This window comes from Elephas maximus, chromosome 23, assembly GCF_024166365.1.
Source record: "Elephas maximus indicus isolate mEleMax1 chromosome 23, mEleMax1 primary haplotype, whole genome shotgun sequence".
Taxonomy (NCBI): domain Eukaryota; kingdom Metazoa; phylum Chordata; class Mammalia; order Proboscidea; family Elephantidae; genus Elephas; species Elephas maximus.
This window is the reverse complement of record NC_064841.1, coordinates 32137431-32157501: the sequence shown is the minus strand read 5'-3', so window position 1 is coordinate 32157501 and position 20071 is coordinate 32137431. Positions and strand designations below refer to the sequence as shown.

The 20071-nt window shown below is 36.4% G+C and overlaps 1 pseudogene; it reads left to right on the top strand.

Moving 5' to 3' along the window:
- The window catches only part of LOC126066235 (EGF-like and EMI domain-containing protein 1), a 103102-nt pseudogene that overhangs the window by 16170 nt on the left and 66861 nt on the right, over positions 1-20071 (top strand).

The window sequence follows — 20071 nt, the reverse complement described above, 5'->3', positions numbered from 1 at the left end:
TTGTTTGGTGCCATCGAGTTGGTTCCAGCTCATGGTAACCCTATGTACAACAAACTAAACACTGTCCATACTGCACCATCCTCACAACCATTGCTATGTTCGAGCCCATCATTGCAAACATCTTGTTGAGAGTCTTCCTATTTTTCCCTGACCCTCTACTTTACCAAACATGATGTCCTTTTCCAGGGACTGGTCCCTTGTGATAAAATATAAAAAAGAACATAAGATGAAGCCTCACTATTCTTGCTTCTAAGGGGCATCCCAGCTATACTTCTTCCAAGACACATTTGTTCATTCTTCTGGCAGTTCATGTATATTCAGTATTCTTCACCAACACCATAATTCAAAGGGGTCAATTCTTCTTCAGTCTTCCTTATTCATTGTTCTGGTTCCATATGCATATGAGGTGACTGAAAACACCATGGCTTGGTTCATGTGCACCTTAGTCCTAAAAGTGACATCTTTGCATTTCAACACATTAAAGAGGTCTTTTGCAGAAGATCTGCCCATGCAATATATCGTTTGATTACTTGACTGCTGTTCCCATGGACGTTGATTGTGGATCCAAGTGAAATAAGAATCCTTGAAAATTTCAATCTTTTCTCAGTTTATCATGATGTTGCTTATTGGTCCAGTTGTGAAGATTTTTGTTTTCTCTATGTTGAGGTATAATCCACACTGAAGGCTATGTCTTTGATCTTCACCAATAAGTGCTTCAAGTCCACTTTCAACAAGCAAAGTTGTGTCATCTGCATATGACAGGTTGTTAATGAGTCTTCCTCCAATCCTAATGCTAAATCCTTCTTCGTATAGTCCAGTTTCTCAGATTATTTGCTCAGCATACAGATTGATTAAGTGGATAAAACCCTGACACACACCTTTTCTGATTTTAAAGCATGCAGTATCCCCTTTTTCTGTTCAAACGACTTCTTCTTGGTCTATGTACGGGTTCTACATGAGCACAGTTAAGTGTTCTGGAATTTCCATTCTTGGCAATGTTATCTGTAATTTGTTATGATCCACACAGTCGAATGCATTTGCTTAGTTAATAAAACCCCGGTAGGCATTTTTTTGGTATTCTCTGCTTTCAGCCAGGACCTTCTGACATCAGCAATGATTCCCGTCTTTCCACATCCTCTTCTCTATACAGCTTGAATTTCTGGCAGTTCCATGTCCATGTACTGCTGCAACTGGTTTTTAATTATCTTCAGCAAAATTTTGCTTGTGTGCGATATCAATGCCTTCTTCATTCAATGATTTCTGCCTTCCTTTGGATCACCTTTCTTTGGAATGGGCACAGGTATGGATCTCTTCCAGTTGATTGGCCAGGTAGCTGTCTTCCAAATTTCTTAGCGTTAGACAAGTGAGCATTTCCAGCACTGCATCCATCCGTCAATTCCAGGAGCCTTGTTTTTTGCCAATGCCTTTGGTGCAGCTTGGGCTTCTTCCTTCAGTACCATCAGTTCTTGAACATATGCTACCTCCTGAAATGCTTGAACATTGGCTTTTTTTTTTTTTTTTTTTTTGGTATGGTGACTCTGTGTATTCTTTCCATCTTCTTTTGATGCTCCCTGCATCGTTCAATTTTTTGCCCATAGGATCCTTCAATATTGCAACTCAAGGCTTGAAATTTTTCTTTTGTTCTTTCAGCTTGAAAAGTGCTGAGTGAGTGCTTCCCTTTTGGTTTTCTAACTCCATGTTTTTACACATTATTTCTTCCATTCACTGTAGCTATTCTACTTCCAAGAGGAAGTTTCAGAGTCTCTTTAGACATAAATTTTGGTCTTTTCTAATCCTTATCATATCCCCATTAAGTATATGTTACAGTTGTTATTATCTCCATTTTTAAAAATAATTTTTTTTTGTTTTTGTTCTTGAAAATATACTCAACAGAATATACACCAATACGACAATTTCTACATACACAATTCAGTAATGAGGAAACTGATTCACAGAGGCAAAATGATTGGCTAATAAGTTTCAACACTGAGACATTTTTATCAAAACTTTCTAACTGAAAGTACAGAGGAAGTTTTGTTTCCTTTTGCTTGTTTGTGTGTGTGTTTGTTTCTAATATATTATTGTATGTTAAATATAATTTTGACACAGATTAAGAATATGAACACAATAAAACATGCTGAAAGAAGGCTCACTTTCAAAATTGGACTTTACCCTTATCTTTGGAATGAATCCAGTGATTTTTTTTTTTCAAGTTACCTTTGTTTCTTTTGCCGGGAAATTACTGAAGCTTGGTGATTGGGATGGAGGAATCTGGTCATATTATGTTTCTTTATTATTATTTTTTATATAAAAGTAATACCTAGATGACTTTTCCTTATAAAAAAATAAAACAGTATAGATACGGACAACACCTCCACATACCCTGTATTCTACCCAATCCATATACCTTTCTTCCCATCTCAGAAGAAAGACATCTAGACTGGTTATATGCCATCTCAGAGTTAATCATGTTTATCAGTGTGTCGTCAAGATATTTTTCAATGTGTTTAAATACATGTCTCTGGTATATTATAATAATTCTTTATGATGGCAAAGTCATTTATCATCTAAAACACATTACTCTCGGGGAGTAAGAGCATTATTTGTATGTCTAAAAAACAGACGTGGGAAGGATAGGTAATTCAGGCGTTGACAGAAATAAAATCCAAAATTATGTCTCCTTCCCAAGGCATAATAAGCTAAAGACAGAAAGTTAAAAAAATTCAGCCATTAAATATTAAAATCATGCATAAAGTACAAGTAACAAGTGGAGAAATTTGGTTGGACATTCATTTATAAGAAAAAGACCTAGAGATTTGGTTAGCATAGCCTCAATATTTAATAATAAAAAAAAATTCTGCTTTGAAAAGTGAGTCGTTCTTATCTCTAAAATATTTCTTTAAAATATCAGAAATTACTCCAGGGTATCTAATTTTAGAAGGAAAATACTAAACTGTGTAAAATATAGTGAAATAATGTTATCATTGTTGTTAGGCGCAGTCAAATACGTTCTAACTCATAGCAACCGTACACACAACCGAACAAAACACTGCCCAGTCCTGTGCCATCCCCATAATTGTCGCTATTCTTCAGCCAATTGTTGCAGCCACTGTGTCAATCTATCTCATTGAGGGTCTTCCTCTTTTTTTGCTGACCCACTACTTTATAAAGCTTGATGTCCGTCTCCAGGGATTGATCCCTCCCGTTAATATGTCCAAAGCATGTTAGACATAGTCTCAGCATCCTTGCTTCAAAGGAGCATCCTGGCTGCACTTCTTCCAAGACAGATTTGTTTGTTCAGAAATGATTGAATATCAACCACTTCTTTCTAGTATAGTGACTCTGTGTATTCCTTCCATCTGTTTTTTTTAATTCTTCCTACATTGTATAATATTTTCCCTGAGGAATCCTTCAGTGTTGAAACTTGAAGCTTCAATTTTTTCTTCAGTTCTTTCAGCTTGAGAAATGTCTAGCGTGTTCTTCCCTTTTGGTTTTCTTACTCCAGGTCTTTGCACATTTCATTATAATAGTTTACTTTGTCTTCTTGAGCCACCTTTTGAAATCTTCTCTTCAGCTCTTTTACTTCATCTTTTCTTCCTTTTGCTTTATCTACTCTAGGTTCAAGGTCAACTTTCAGAGTCTCTTCTGACATCCATTTTGGTCTTTTCTTTCTTTCTTGTCATTTTAATGACCTCTTGCTTTCTTCATATATGATGTCCTTGGTGTCATTCCACAACTCATCTAGTCTTTGATCGTTAATGTTCAATGTGTCAAATCTGTTCTTGAGATGGTCTCTAAATTCAGGTGGGATATAGTCAAGGTCATACTTTGGCTCTTGTGGACTTGTTCTAATTTTCTTCAGCTTCAGTTTGAAGTTGCACGTGAGTAATTGATGATCTGTTCCACAGTCGGCCCCTGGCCTTGTTCTGACTGGTGATATTGAGCTTTACATTGCCTTCTTCCACAAATGTAGCCGATTTGATACCTGTGTGCTCCATCTGGCAAGGTCCACATGTATAGTCGTGGTTTGTGTTGGTAAAAAAAAAAAAAAAAGGTATTTTCAATGAAGAAGTCATTGGTCTTGCAAAATTCTGTCATGCAATATCTGGCATCATTTCTATCACCAAGGCCATATTTTCCAACCACCAATCCTTCCTCTTTGTTTCCAACTTTTGCATTTCAATTGCTGGTAATTATCAATGCATCTTGATGGAATGTTTGATCAATTTCAGACTACCAAGCCAAAAACCAAACCCATTGCCATCGAGTCAATTCCAACTCATAGCAAGCCTATAGCAGAAGTTGATAAAAGTCTTCAATTTCTTCATCTTTGGCCTTAGGAGTTGGTGCATAAATTTTAATAATAGTTGTATTAACTGGTCTTCCTGTAGGCATATGAATATTACCCTATCCCTGACAGTGTTATACTTCAGGATAGATCTGGAAATGTTCTTTTTTGTTGATGAACGTGATACCATTCCTCTTCAATTTGTCATTCTTTCCATAGTAGACTATATGATTGTCTGATTCAAAATGGCCAATGCCAGTCCATTTTAGCTCATTAATGCCTAAAATATTGATGTTTACACATTTCATTTCATTTTTCATGACTTCCAATTTTCCTACAATCATTCTTTGTACATTCCACATTCCCATTATTAATGGATGTTTGTAGCTGTCTCGTCTCATTTTGAGTTGTGTCACCTCAGCAAATGAGTCTCAGAAGCTTGACTGCATCCACGTCACTAAGGTCAACTTTACTTTGAGGAGGCAGCTCTGCCCCAGTCATATTTTGAGTGCCTTCCAGCCTGAGGGGCTCATCTTCCAGCACTATGTCAGACAATGTTCCACTGTTATTCATAAGGTTTTCAGTGGCCAGTTTCTTCAGAAGTAGACTACCAGGTCCTTCTTCCTAGTCTGTATTAGTCTGGAAGCTCAGTTGAAACCTGTCCACCAAGGGTGACCCTGCTGGTACTTGAAATACTGGTGGCAAAGCTTCCAGTATCATAGCAACACACAAGCCACCACAGTACGACAAACTGACATTTTTATTTATATTTATAGAAACACACACACACACATATGTATGTACACATATATTTTTTTTCCTTTTCACAAAAATCAATGCCAAGTAAAAGAAAACTATTTGCTTTCCTCAGATCAAATCCTCTACTCTTTACTAAAATATAAAAAATTCGTTATAGATCATAGGACTTTAACATAAAAAGGTTCTATGAAATAGTATTCCTTCTCAATTCCGATGTCTACTTGCATAAGATTCTTTCCTTGTGGAATTAACCCCACTTAGTATATTAAAAAAAAAAAAGTATAAAGCTAATGTTCTAGTACAGTAATTTCTATTTTAGTGAAGAATATTCACACTCAACATTCCTTGTCGGAATATCTGGAATTGGGGACAAGGGAATTCAGGAACTTTCTCTCCATGAGAATCTGCTTTCCCAAGCTAAATCTTAACCACTCTACATAAAGATGATTATTCCTTTGGAACCTACCAAAAGACTTAGATTTAGAGTAAAAATCCCCAAAGAAGAAAATTTAGAAGCTTTTCATCTGCTGGCCACCTGAAAATCCTACCATGTCTAAGTTTGTGGATATCTTCTTTTTTGATTTTAGGTGCATAAGTAACGATTACATAGAGTACAAGCAAGTATACGTTCTCAGAGATGATTTGAATTTTCTTTCCCAAAGGCAGATGAATATTACCTTCATTTAATGTGACTTTGACTGATCCTAAGATATAGGTGACTGTAAGTCTTGATCTAGTTCCTTTTTTTTTTTTTTTAGTTAAAATTGCCTCTAATATAAACACCATCCTTGCTTCCCTGACAAGCAAGGATGGTGAGACTGCATCTTACACACTTTGGACATGTGTCAGGAGGGATCAGTCCCAGGAGAAGGAAGTCGTGCTTGGCAAAGTACAGGGTCAGAGGAAAAGAGGAAGACCCTCAATGAGGTGGATTGCCACAGTGGCTGCAACAATGAGCTCAAGCATAACAATGATTGTAAGGATGGCGCAGGACCGGCAGTGTTTCTTTCTATTGTGCATAGGGTCGGTATGAGTCGGAACCAACTCGACGGCACCTAACAACAACAACTAATATAAACGTGGTCAGTATTACAGAAAATGGCACCCCAGGTGAAAAAGAAGCTGAAATGGGTAAAAGTATTGGTGTATTTTTAAGAACACCAAGCCATGGTTTTATTTGAATTTATCTCTCTCTGCCCTGATATTTACCGTGTACCTGAGAAAGAGATTCAAGGTCTTAACTTTATTATTTGCTTTATCCAGCAGGGTCAGACCAATAATAGGTGTTTATCTAAGTTATCTAAGAGTGTGTGCTGCTCCAGATAGTGTCATTCATTGTAATTCTTCCCTCCAATTTTCCTTCCCCAAGGAAACATCTATATCTTGGATCTGTCTAATTAACCTGTATCTGACGAATAGGAAATTGTAAGACAATTCCTACACTCATCCTCGCTGGGCTTTAAAAAAGTTCAATAAAGTTTCTATCTACATTTTCGTGTTTGCACTGTGGAGCAAAGTGGATCAAACAAGCAAAGATTTGTGGCAACAGAGATGGTGCCTTTGTACAATATAACACATACTGTGTATCAAAGAAATATTGTGCCATTTCTCCGAAGCTGACATTGGAATGACATTGTAATCCTGGCCATCTGTCTTCCCCCTTTAGATGTCGATGAATGTGCGGTGGTGAACGGAGGCTGCCAGCAGCGCTGTATTAACGCTTTGGGCACCTTCCACTGTGAATGTGATACGGGATACAGACTCCATGCTGATGAACGCACCTGCATAAGTGAGTAAATATTAGAACCAGCTTGAAGCCGTTTTCAATGAAAATCGACCTGCCCATGTAGGGGTAGGAAAGAAAGGTTTTTCTACTGTAAAAATATCTATAGAAGCTGACAGTTTTCATGTACAATTCTATAGCTTAGAATGAAAAATATATATATATACATACATTTTTCTATTAAAAGAATAAATTCTATAAAGGCAAGATGGAGAAGAAAATACAGAAATTAACAGTTACAAGCAAAACGTGAATCCCCAAATGTGTGAACGTTTCTATAGCATATCATTTCTGCCATATGAAGTGACGTACAAAGTTTCAAGTTGCTGCTTATATATAACAAGGAGAGCACAGAACCACAGTGAAGTAAGGATGCTTGGCCGTTACAATCATTAGCTAGGATGTTCACTCACTTCAGACCGGACTCAGACCTGGACTCAGAACCAGGTTCATGATTAAAATTCAAGTCTCAGCAAAGGTATAACAGAGTATATGCCAAGGACCTTAGAGTTGCTCAAGCTTAGTCAAAACTACAAACATTAAATCTGAGAGTACTATACATTTATTGTGCATTGAACGGTTCTCATATATCCGTTTTTATTGGATGGCAGGATTGTTATTTTTAATCTTATTTTTTGTATATTTCTGAATTTTATAAATTTCCTAAAATGTACTACTTTTATAAACAGAAAAAAATAGAGATAAACCTGAAATACTTAAAATACTATGCTCTCTGTATGATTTTTAAATGTTCATTGTTATTTTAACAGGCTCTTTACATAAAAGAAAGTGTTTCTTTCATTGAGCAGTGATCCTCAGATGGCATAAAGATTCATCCAATTTCTCCAGGTCCCTTTTACAAATATTTATAGTATTAACTGAGAGCACTTTGTACAGTGCAATAATTATTGGCTTGATTTATATGTTCCCGTTGTTGGCAGTTGCCGCTGAGTAGATTTTGAGTCGTGGCAACCCCATGTGTGCAGAGTGGAACTGCTCCATAAGGTTTTCATGGCTGTGACCTTTCAGTAGTAGATTGCCAGACCTGTCTTCTGATGCACCTCTGGGTGGGTTTGAAGTACCTACCTTCCTTATAGTCATCAAGTGCTTAGTTGTTTCTGCCACCTAGTGATTCCTCTTGATTTATATAGTGCTCATTAACTAGTCCACTCACATAAAATTATTAGTATTTTGCAATTATTTTGTAATTATAAAACTTGGAATAGAAATCAGTCAATTTCATAATATATGCTCCTCTTTCTTTTTCTTAACACCTCTTATAGGAAATGAGAGAAGGCCACAGCAAACAGGTAAGGATGTCCTGGTCAGAGGTCTGCTTTGGGTAGGAAAAAACAGAATTCCTGAAAGCAAAGAGAAAACTTTTCAAAGTTAAGTGAAGGTACAAATAGAAGTCATATGCTAGGATCCAGGGAACTCAATGACATAATGATTGTATCTACAGCAAGCATGTCTAAATCTGTATCTGTGTGATTAAGTGCAGGGCAGCAGCACATGCAGATTTGTTTAATCAAATATCCCCTTCTTTTTTCGGAGTTGCTAGCTTTAGCAACAAGAATTTTTTTCCTATTCCCATCCCCAGTCTGTAAGATCTTCAGCTGGTAACATCTTAAACTGACACTATAACTTCTTACATTCACAAAATATTTAGAACCGGCAAGATTACTGATACGTGCAGAGGAGGTATTTATCAGTGAATGTTGAGCTGATGAATTTTTCTATCAGATATAATAGTATTTTTGCTAAGTCTATGATTTCTGGTTGTTGTAATAAGGCAAAATAAATCCTGTTGTAGCCAATTAAATTGTTTCTATAAACCAAAAAACCAAACCCATTGCCATCAAGTTGATTCTGATTATAGGTATAATTAGTTAATTTCCTAAACTGTTGCAGGTATTAGCTATTTCTTGGTAAAATTATTAAGCTTCTCCCTTATTCCTCACTACAATCACCCCTGCGCTTTCCAATTTATTTACTTATTTTCAGTGGCATCAGGTCAAAAGTGGAGTTGGATAAGGATATAACAATTTACCTTTCTATTTCTATTCCTTAAAAGTTGATTCCTATTTAACAAATATATGGACACTGTGGTAATAGCTTATTTACAACTTCGTATGCGGATTTTCTCCTTAGCAGAATTTCAACATAATGTAAAACTCAATTGACTTCTAGATACATGAGGAGCGAAATAAGCTAATGGAAATGTGGATTTCATGACTACAACCATTTTCAAGTCTTTAATCCCCTTGGATGTCACTCTCAGAAGCTACTAGACTAAATGCCCAACACTTGACCTTAGTTAAAATTTTTATGTCTACTTCATATGCATACACTGAAGTTTTGGTGTCAAAGAATGGTCTTAAGAATCTCACTTGACACAGCTTACAACTAAAGCAGTCTTGTTAAAATGAGCGCAAGAATTTAAGTACTTTGTTTCATTTATCTATTATCTAATTAATTTATTTTCTATCCTTTATTTTCTTAATTGTATTTATTTAATTATATATTTAATTATTTTTAAAAGATTAGGTTGGGGTCAAAAGCTGCTTCTTTGCTTGTTTTGAAAGAATCTACGGTAGAGAACTTAATTTCACATTGGTCTGTATTTAGGGTTATATGATAGAAAAGATCAGATGATTTTTTTTAAGCAGGAAGATTGAATTCCGTCACTTTCCCTTTGGAATTTTACTGAGAAGGGGACTAAGAATGGTTGTGGATGCTTAGTGGGAGATTTTTGTTGACAGGAATTTACCATGATCCAGGTGGCAGAATGTATGAGTTTACCCAGGACTCTTCGTGCACCAAAAAGTTGTTCCGACTGCTGATACAACATGGTACCATTAAAATAGGAATCTTGACCTCAGTGGACCTCACTGTGAGTTCCTGAATTTGTCTAAATTTTGGGTATGCATGTCATTTTTCTGGGAGCAAGCAATAATAATTTTTATCACCTACCTAGAGAAGACTAGAGGAGCCATGGTGGCACAGTGGTTAAAGCACTGGGTTCTTAACCAAAAGGTCAGTGTTTCAAACCCACTAGCTAGCTGCTCTGTGGGAGAAAGATGTGACAGTCTACTTCTGTGAAGATTTACAGTCTTGAAAACCCTGTGGGGCAGCTCTACTCTATCCTAGAGGGTCACTGTGAACTGGAATCGACTCCACAGCAGTGGGTTTTTTTTTTTTTTAAAGGAGACTATGACTTTCCAAAACATGTTACTTCATTGGTCTCTTATAATAACATCTTTTAAAAAATGTGTATACATAGAAGGATCTCATGGTACTGACACCACTCCTGAAAGACAACATCAGTTTGGGATGTCCCCATGTGTAAGGAGAGTCACAGAAAGTGAAGCTACCCTCACCTGGCTGGTGGAAGGATGAGAAGCAGACAAAAGTGGGCTTCTTATCATATCTGATATGCCTGTGCTATTGGTGTTGTTCACTAACACAGATGACATCAAGCAGTTTATACATCTTAAGTTTTCTTTTATTTGGAAACCAGTAGCTGAAGAAAATGGAAACTAAATTTTAGCAACCACCAGAAAAGCAGAAATGTTTATGTTTATATTAATTTGCCAATTAAATCTTATTGATGTGGACTAGACAGAATGGCACACTGAAATCCAATTTGGTGTATAACCTTCAGCAAGCGACTTATTCCCTCTGAACCCCAGTGTTCTAATGTGTAAAATGTAGAAATTGGGCAAAGTGGCCTTAAAATATTTTTGTTATAATTTTATAGAGTTTCAAATATTACCAATTCATTACAAACCAGCCATTAGCTTGTAAGTTTAAAATCTCCATTGTATAATGTGGAGTAACCATTTTATAGAGCTCTGATTTTATTTGAAAAATGTTTAATGAATTCAGACTTTAGAAAGCCCAAGCATAAAATTATAGTGTGAGGATTTTATGATCCAGTTTAATAAAATTGAGTAACATATATTTTTATTGAAAAAAATTATACTTTTTTTGGTGCTTTTGTGAAAATACTGTTTCACAAATTATAGAATCATACATAGAAGGAATTAGAGGAATAATCTAGACCAATCTCCCATTTTATAGATTAAAAAAGTCTGAGAGCCAAAGCGATCAAGTAACTCTCTTTTTCAGAGTGAAAAAGAAAAGCTTAGTTTTCAGAAAAACCTGGCTATTCTCACTCCTGATCTAATGCTTTCAAGGAATCTCTGATAAACGTAAAAAATTAACTAAGAGATAACATAAAAGTACTGCTAAATGAGTCTTGCTTTGTATTTTAGTCAATAAAGCTGAGGGTTAAAAAGATGTATTTCCATAGTAACTGTTGATAAAAGAAACCTACCTTATACCATTAACCTACAAGTAAAACTTTATCAAATCTCTTTTACATTTCTTCATTATGCTCCAGCAATATCTGACTTATGAATTCTCCAAATAAGTGATACCCTTTTCCACTTCCACACCTTGTTTTACTCTTAATTTAGAATATCTCTCATCCCCAAGTCTCCATATATCAAAACTTTATTTACCAACTTCCATGTTAAATGCCACCTGGCCTGTTAGACTTTCTGTAGTTACTAATGCTAAAGGCATTCTCTCTTTTCTCTGTAATGCCATGTAATTTTATTTGTGTTGCCTTAATGGCACATCATAGTATATAGTCTTAAAGCAAACTCACCAAACCCATTGCCATCGAGTCGAATTCTGACTCATAGCAGCCTTATAGGACATAGTACTGCCCCATCAGGTTTTTAAGGCTGAAATCTTTACAGAAGCAGACTGCCACATCTTTCTCCAAAGGAACTGTTGGTGGTTTTGAACCACTGACCTTTTGGTTAGCAGCCAAGTGCTAAACCACTGAGCCACTAATCTTATATGTATGCAATTAGGCTTCAGGTCATGTGAAAGTCACTGATGACCTAATTGTCAACTCTAAGAGGAGTCTTTTCTGTTTTTGATGACCTTTGACACTGTTGGAAACCCTGGTGGCGTAGTGGTTAAGAGCTAAGGCTGCTAATCAAAAGGTCGATAGTTTGAATCCACTAGGTGCTCCTTGGAAACTCTATGGGGCAGTTCTCCTCAGTCCTATAGGGTCACTGTGAGTTGGAATGGACTCAGTGGCAGTGGGTTTGGTTTTGGTTTGGTTTTGACACTGTCAGCTCCCAATTTTTCTAGATCTTCCCCTTGACTTCACTGCTAATCAGTTTCCACTTCAACCCTTGCCGCCCTCGACTTCCTTTCTGGTTACCAAAGTTCTGAGTTTGAATCTTCTTCTCTTATCCTGTACTCCTTTATTTACCTCTTCGATGTTTTTTTCTCCATTTTGTTCTTCTATTTTTACATATAAGTCAATACATGTAAAATAGAATATTACCTGGCACATTGTAACTATTAATTAAATACTGTTTCCATTATTATTTTATAACAGAATGTTATAAAAGATTAGGACTTCACCCAGATGGGTATACTTGTTGAGGAAAAACTCAAACTCAAAAAGTATTTCTACTTTTGGACCTTTGCCAATATATTCTATTATAAAACTTATTATCCTTTGATAGCTTTTAAATGGAGATCTCATTGTTGAGACGCAGGCTTTAGTAGATATTACTAAAAAGTGAGTAATGGTAGTATAGATCAAACGTCTGTTACAGGTGGATGTTTTATAACAGCTTGTTTATAATGGATTCTAGACACCAAAATAATTACCCAAATTTTCAGTATTTAACTGTGTAATTTACATTTTACGTAACTCATATGTAAAGTTTTAAGTATAATTTGATATACCTCACAGAATCTTTCCCGAATTTCTCTTTTTAATAACAACTTTGTGAAACATGCTCATTTCAAATCTCCATTCATAAGCATGTCTTTCCCGTGATATGCCAAAAAAACCAAAACCCACTGCTGTCGAATCAATTCTGACTTACAGCAACCCTACAGGAAAGAGTAGAACCGTCCCATAGAGTTTCCAAGGAGTGCCTGGTGGGTTCGAACTGCCAACCATTTGGTTAGCAGCCACAGCATAGAAATTGGACTTCTTGGAGGGGTGAAATAGTTAAATGATTTAAAGTTCTAATGCTTGCATAGTTTTCTTACCTCTCATACCTTGAGCACATAGGTTTATTAACATCTGCATTAAACAAACAAATGGAATAACTGATGTTTACGTAGAGAAACCTCAGATAAGTAACTATTTATTTTAGTCTCAAATATAAGAATTCTTCATTTCTAGTTTTATGGAATCATCAGGATCTGTTTTTGTCCAAGGGTCTCTTTTTATTATTGCTAAAGGAGGAAAAAAAAGGAAAGATTCCCAGGAAGCTACGATTCAGAGATTTTTTATGTCATTAAGCTGTGACATGGTGGAGTCAGAGGTGGTACTTTAATTATAACACAGAAGTTGGGTTGCAAGAAGAGGGTATATGTACAACCTATAACCTTGATTAAATTAAAGATATTCTAGGTAAAACTTTGAACTTGAATCAATTTCCTTATATCAGAATTTTACAAGTTCCACATTTTAAAATAATGCTAAATTAAGAAGAAGAAGAAAAAAAAGATTGAGAAAAACATCAGTTGCAGTGGTCTTCATACAATGGATTCTTTTGTTTTTGCTCTCAGTGTTCTGATCAGTGATGTCTAAACTTTATTTGATAAGAGGAGTAGAAGATTCTGTCTAGGGAATGCAGAGACTGCTCTCAAATTGGAGATGAAAGAGGTTAAAGACTTTCATTGTAACTAACTTTCAATTAGTTGCATTATTTATGAAGACAAATTAGAAACAGAATTCATTTCAGATGACAGCTGATGTCTTAAATAGGGCTATGTCAGGTTAAAAAAATTGTTTAGTTTGTCAGGTTGATGGCATCTCTCAGTCATTATCAAATTCATCACCCTTGTACTCTTAAGCACTTTTGTGTGAAAGGTGACAAATTTAATTCCCAAAAGTTTAATTTAAAGGAACATTTCCCGTCTGCCCTCCTCATCCCCAATTCTGTGGCCTTGGGAAAAATCATGAACTTTTCAAATTTTTATCCAGGGTATTGGATATAAACCCAATTTAATAACTGTTTCCAACTACTTGGGATACAGGAATGCATTTAGAAATCTTTTTTTTTTTTTTTTACAGTTTTCAGACTTGGAAAGGTAAGACTGACAATTTTAGATAGAGACAGACTGAGGTTTGAATTCTGGCTGTGTGGGATGTGTGATCTTGGCCCAGCTACTTAGTCTCTCTGATCTTCACAGTCTGAACCATCTCTATATCCATATCTGTGTCTAATAAACCAGGAAAATAATTCACAAAAATCAATATTATACGTTGCTTAAGAATACACACCTTATAAAAAAGAATATATTTAACACACTAGAATGGTTGCCCATGGAGAGTAGGGGAGATTGTGAGTAGGCTTTGGGGCTAAAAATGAACAAATAAAATAAGAGAGGCCCTTCCAAGGACCAGGGACTAATAAGAATTTTCCTTGAACTGAGGAATATGATCAACTCCATCTTCTGTACCTGAGGTTAAAACAAAACAAAACGAAATGATGAAACACTACCGCAGAAGTCTTCAAACATAGTAGTTTCCTTTTCTTTTTTCTCTGTATGTGGAAAGTATATTCACAGGTCCTCAGAATAAGTTGTAGGACTTTTACCTCATTCCATTTGTAAAACATTTTTCAAAGTTACATTTCATAATCTGTATGTGTCAAATAATGAAACTTCAATATTAAGCTATAAATAATTTTTGTCTTCTTATATTTTCTAAATCATTCCATATGGATTACAAAATACCCGTTGCATAGGTTGAACTTAAAGGTGAAGATATTAAGCAGTGCCTGGCAAGTAGCTGATGTCCAATAAATGGTAGCTTTGATCAGTAATTTACTATTATTAAGTTACTACGCCAACATTATTTTGCCACAATAGAGCACTCATTCACTTGACAAGGATACTGAGAATGGGAGCTTCTGCATTGGTGTAACTGGAAATACGAGGGCTTAGCTGTAAAATGTTCAGTTTTGAAAATACTGCATAGTTTTTAAGATTGTGAAAAAAATAATGATCACCCTAGAACTGCATACCATGGAAGGAAATTCTGTCCCTACTTTTGGATAACAATGTTAACTTTATGACATAGCTACCCCACACACAAACTAAGTGACTTTCTGCTAGTCACTTAACTGTTCAGTGACTCAGTGTCTCCATATGGAGGGGGTAGTGAGGAAATAGTGACGGTGCAGATAAAATCTTTAGTGCAGTGCCTGATGCAGAAAAAGCACTCAATTAATATTAGCTCCCATTATTAATATTAGCTCCATACCCTACAGTTGGCCATCGGCCATAGGACTAAATAACATTAGGGAGAGTCCAACACTACAGGCATTAACTTGCTTTGATGATCAGTTGGTTATCATTGAACATCTTTGTTGGTAGGTTTTTAGTAAACATTCATTCATAGATTCTTTCAACAACCTCTTTTTGTTTGTTTACATTTTTAATAATGTTTTGGAGTATTAGAGCAATATTCACAACTTTATTTTGACTATATGGTGAAATACTCCCACTCTTACTTATCGCTGGGTTAGAGATTTATATCTCCCTAGTTCCAAAAGTAGAAAGCTTTAGGCAGCTTATGCATTTTTACAGGGTACAAAGTGCAAAAAGACATTAAATATAAAATAGCACTGCCTACATCTAAAAGAAGCAGAAAGAATAAGTACTTGCAAACACCAAATATGAGTAGAAAAGTTAAATCTAAATTTAGTATCTCAGTATAGTTTCCTAGCTGGTGACAAGAAAAGAACCACATGATTTCAGAGTTTGCATTTTCTGACAACAATCATAGAGACATTTTTGCGGAAATTAAATTATTTCATCATCTATTACCGAATATGTATTGTTTGTTTTGCAGAGAAAGCAAACCATCAGCTAAGAGGTTCCCTGAATTTTGCTCCCACTAGAAACTTTAACATTAACTCTCAGCTCTGCCCTCTTTGCTCCTGACTCAGCATGTGGCTGAAATAGAGAGCTGATTTCATTAAACGACTCTGTATTCATTCACTGTTCAAAATGTAAATATTCTTGCAGTAAATTATATTCCGTTTAGCAGTAGGAACATTTTCTCTCATATTCTGTTTCTCTTTATTAGATAAAGAGAATTAATACAATGCAAGGCTTTGGCTCCTAGGAAACCCAGCACTAAGTTTAAGGCTTAACTACAAGGACTCTACTTAATGTATATTCTTAATTTAGCTATCTCATCCCCACTTCATCACATGGCTCTTGTTTTGCTGTGATGGTTATTTGTATACTTTTTTCCCCCGTTAACCTTTGCTTTTGTGATGATGGTGCAGGACCAGGCAGAGTTTTGTTCTGTTGTACACAGGGTTGCCATGAGTTGGAACCACACTACGTACGGCACGTAGCAACAACAACACAACCTTTGCTTTCGTCGTTCTATTACATATGTATTTTATATTGTCTACTGCCTCAAATCAACTTTGAAAGTAGATGGAATATAAACGTCATACAATCTAAAAAGTGTCAGGACTAGATTTATCACCTGGATCCCTGTAAAAACGAATGAGTGACACCATGGACTATATCTTAAACCTCAGGTGCACCAAAGGTATGAACCTGTCATTCAATTGAGTTGTTTGCGTATTGATCCCCTTTGAAATCCTAGGGCAGTAGGGAGACAGAGCATGTCAGGAGAACAAAGACTGACCTCCATGCTACAAGAGTAGAAGGACTGCCTAGAGCCCTGCAGAGCCTAGAGTCTGATGCTGAGCAGCCACTTCCCTGCAAAGCCTAGAGTCTGGTGCTGAGCAGCCACTTCATAAAGATAGCCCAAAAACCAAAAAAAAAAAAAAAAACCCATTGCTGTCGAGTCAATTCAGACTCATAACGAGCCTATAGGGGACAGTAGAACTGCCCCATAGGGTTTCCAGGCAGTGGCTGGTGGATTTGAACTGCCAACCTTTCGGTTAGAAGCCAAGCACTTAAACACTGTGCCACCAGGACTTCAAATACAGGATACATGTAGTTAATGATAAGAGTTGAGGGCAAGGCAATGGTGAGAGTCTGGAGAGTCATTTCCAATCAGAGGATAAGGGCAAGGTGTAAGACACAAAACCTGAGAGTGGGTTGAGGTCACCATTCAAAAGCTCAGGCTGAATACCCAATCGTCATAGATACATACATATTTTGAGAATTAGGCAGAGGTGGCCAACACGAGGGTTGGCCCAAGTTAGGGTTAAAATTTGAGCCAAAGATAAAGGGATAGGCAGAAAACGGATTTTGAATTTTAATACAGAAAACTTTTCAAAGAATATCTATTTAGTAGTTATAAAATGAGGATATAACCGTTGACACAATAATCAAGATCTTGTGTGCCCTGCCACTGCAGGCTTGCTAGTGTCGGGGTGTGAGCATGGAAGGAAAGACAGGACTCCCCAGGGCTCATTCCTCTGGGTGATGTGGCATTGGGAGACTGAGTAAAGCAACGTCCAAGTGCTCTGCCTCCTGACACTTGAATTAATCCAAAGGTTCAAATGGTAGAATCTACGTAATTGCAATGTGCTTAACCACTGTACTACCAGGGCTTCTTGCGAGTAATTTTGGCTGTGTCCCATAGTAACAATAGTTCCTATTACTTTAAAAATATTACCTCTAATTCTTTCAACAACCTTAAGAGGGAGAAATTATTATCATCATTTTAAGACCCTGAAACTGAGGTTCACAGAGATTAATATTGTACCTTTTGAATCACAGGTTTGGGTTTACAGCTCCTCAGATTAGAGCTCTTAAATTGATAAGCACTGCGGGGAATCGTACTGAAGTGGGTTTTATACTTTTCAAAGGGGCAAGGGAAGGCAGGTAGACAGTTCAGTATACCTGCTGTGTAATCTTTGCTAAACTGCTGTCTTCCAGGCTATGTAGTATGGTAATTCAGAGTCTTATTTCATCCTAAATTTGGGAGCTTAAGAAGATTCTCTGTGTTCCCTCTTGGAAAATGAAAATTTGGCTCATTCTGTAGATATCCCCACTGGTTCTGTCTGAGCTGCAGGGGGTTGGCCTTCTGTCTGGGCAGGAATACAAGTCAGACTCTTAAGCTTTCACAACAGAATGTCAACCTTGCCTCCCCAGTGTCTGGTGTCTAAACTTATGGCTCTGACTTCAATTGACAATACAAAAATTCTGCACTACAGGCCCATGTTAGAGGATTTGACTGTGAACTGAAAAGGAGCCAGCATCCTTCCAAATCTCCCTTAAGGCATCTCATACACAGAGTGCATAGAGAAGGATCATAAGCCTTGGTACCAAGAAGCTCGAAGTTAGAATCCCAGCTTTGCACTTTTTATCTGTGTGAACGTGGGCCTGCTGTTAAATGATAACAATGGCTAGTGTTTATGGAGGGCTTGTTATCTGTCAGGGCACAGGCTAAGTGCTTTATATGCACTGTTTCATGTAAACCTCATAAAACCCTATCATTATCACTATTCTACCAATGTGAAAAAATGAGACTTAGAAAGTTTAAGCAACTTGACTAAAGTCACACAGACTAATGTCCCCACCTGTGAGATTTGAATTTGGGGCATAGCTGACCAATGGAATCCCGCCGTTCTAAAAAATCTCTTGTCTAGGCAAAGGTAAGGTGTTTTGATTTTATCGTTAAGACTTTTATAAAGAAGGAAAAGATACCATTAAAATTTGAGAGACTAATATCTCAGTGCTGTGTGGAAGAAGGATTGGCATGTGTAGAATCAGGGAGATTGAAACTATTGCATTAAGACTGAAACGGGAGCTATCCTGGCACTTGGGACTAAATTAGTAATCCAAGAAATCGGATGCCAGAAAGCTGCAGTCTTTTTTTTTTCTGTGCATACTCTGCCATATCCATTTTATTTTATAAAAAAAATAGTATTACATAGTCCACATAAAATTTTATAGCTTAACTTTTCGCAAAGTTTTAAAATCAGTTTTAGTAAAGTCAATATAATCATGTGGATGTGCATTCTAAGTTCATGGGGATTCACATCAAGCTCTAAAATGTTGCTGTATTGAATACTAACCCAATGATGTGTAATAAAGCAAAAAGAAAGAGGTCCTAAGGCCTACCCTTGTTTGACATTGCTTAAATTTTGATTAGGAAGTTTTATGCTGTAAGGGTTTCAAATTTACTAGATGCCTTTGTAGTGCTGGTCCCCACCAAATGAGATACATAGACTATAAGCCAATGGCAGGGAGAGTGCCTTTGCCTCTCCTGCTGTACTGTAACCTCAATGCCCATCTTCATTTACTTTAGGGGTGAATGTAGTATATGACTCAAACTTTTAGTAATTGCAGTGGAATGGTTTGATTGATTTTCTATCTCTAACATTTCCTATACTGTATGTTGGAAAAAAAAATGTTCAAGATTTCGAGACTCAAGGGGGAAAATTCCAATTATTTTTATACTGAGTTGATGAATTAGTCCTCTTTTCTCTAGGGAAAATGCCCTGAATCCTACTATTCACACTTTTATAATTCTTTAAGTTTGAAAACAGTCTAATTTCAATGTAATTTTATTTCCCAAAGAAAATGAGTTAATAACCTTGCTAATTTCTCATTATAACTTTTATGAGACCCCGTGGTGTAAGAGCTACACTTTTTTGTCTCCTAGTATTTCCACAAGACGAGTGAAAAACCTCTAAATGCCATATCACATACATATCAGAGCAATAGATTAAAACTAGAAAGAAAGAAAAAAAATGTGTGGTAGGCTTCTGCAGCCCTATTCTGAGTGTCGACATAGACTGTCTTGCCTTTGTTACACAGTTGATTAAGCCCACAGTACAAGGAGTTTTACCTTGTATGGACTCATCAGAGTACACGATTTAAGATATGGAAGAACAGGCTTCTTCTTTCAAGTAACTGACGTATTTGCTAATCCTTCCCCTTGTAGCAAGCATAAATTAATAAGTGCAGGATCTCAAATTCACTGGGATATATCCTATATTGGAAGCAAAAATTATGAGATCAAGAATAATTGATATTCCATGTGGCCCATTAAAACAATTCTCATTTAATGCAATATAGTTTTAAATTGTATCTCTTTTAAGTAGGTTAACCTTTACAGCAAAACTGAGCTATTCCCTCAACCATCCTGATCAGAAGAACTTGAACTGAGAGCACATGTTTAATGATGCCCGGACTAGCTATTGATTAAACACTGACAATGTTCAGAGGAATTGAGAATC